Source organism: Suricata suricatta, chromosome 13 (assembly GCF_006229205.1).
Source record: "Suricata suricatta isolate VVHF042 chromosome 13, meerkat_22Aug2017_6uvM2_HiC, whole genome shotgun sequence".
In the NCBI taxonomy this organism is placed as follows: Eukaryota; Metazoa; Chordata; class Mammalia; order Carnivora; family Herpestidae; genus Suricata; species Suricata suricatta.
Window position 1 is genome coordinate 88683265 of NC_043712.1, and position 1023 is coordinate 88684287.

General features: G+C 56.3%; 1 protein-coding gene across 1 annotated transcript in view; it reads left to right on the forward strand.

The window, feature by feature from the left end:
• Positions 1-1023, forward strand: part of LOC115275989 (NUT family member 2G-like) — a 3593-nt gene that overhangs the window by 2284 nt on the left and 286 nt on the right. The window lies entirely within an intron of this gene.

Below are 1023 nucleotides of genomic sequence, written 5' to 3' on the forward strand. Positions count from 1 at the left end.
GGGTGGGTAGCTTGAAATTAGTCATGCTGGGAACACTAGGTAAATGCCACAAACGAGGTCTCCCCCTCAGTCCTCTGAGGGCATGTTATTAAGCATTTCTGAGCACACCACTGTTGTGTCTGTGTGGATGGGTGGATGCGTGAAGCAAGCATCGTCAGGCATAGTTGGGTGTGTGTCTCGGCGACTCTGGATTGTGAGTGGAGCATCTGGGAGTGTGGCCCTTGTGTGTGTCCACTGACGCTGGTCATTCTGAACCATTGCATTACTCCTGATCATGTTGGCCCGTTGCATTACTCCCTAGTCATGTTGGCCGTTTGTTTAGGGCCAAGAAACTCCTCTCAGTAGTGGTGGTTTCCAGCCCTTCTTGGTGCACAAGGGTCAGGGGTGTCTGTTAGGCAGGTGACACTCCTTCAGCATTCGTGGCCCTGGCATCCAGGTCCCAAGTCAGGTGGGCCCAGAGGGCATCGATGGCTGTCAGTGCAGGTGTAATGGGAAGCATGCAGAAAGTTGTGGGGCCTCCTGGACTGGATGTCAGAAGGTCTGCTCTCCCAGCCCCACCCCCACCCTGCAAGTCCACTAGGCCTCTGCCAGCGTTGCGGTCTCCACTGGAGCAAGGCTCTGGGATGGACACCCAGCACATGGGTTCCAGGTGGTGAACGTCTGTAGATCCCCGTATCTGCGTGGCCAGCAGCCCAGCGGCTGGGGGTGTTGGCGATCATGCCGGTCAGCCATGTCACTAGTTCTCAACCAAGCCGTCTCTCTGGACCCCTGAGTGCTCAGGGCTAAGCAGGACCTCTGGGGGTCCGTGAACTGACATGGCTAGAGGTGGGGAGGCTTTGTCCCTCAGAAGGGCTGGGGGCTGAGACCCGCAGAGACTGGGATGTGCCTCTCTGGGGTAGAGAGGGCTCTGATGTTCCAGAACCCTATAGATATGATCTCTTTTCTTTCCTGAAGGTTCCGCACGCTCCTAGTACTGGGAAGCTATCTCAGCTTCATGGTTCCCTGATGGGATGACCTGATGCT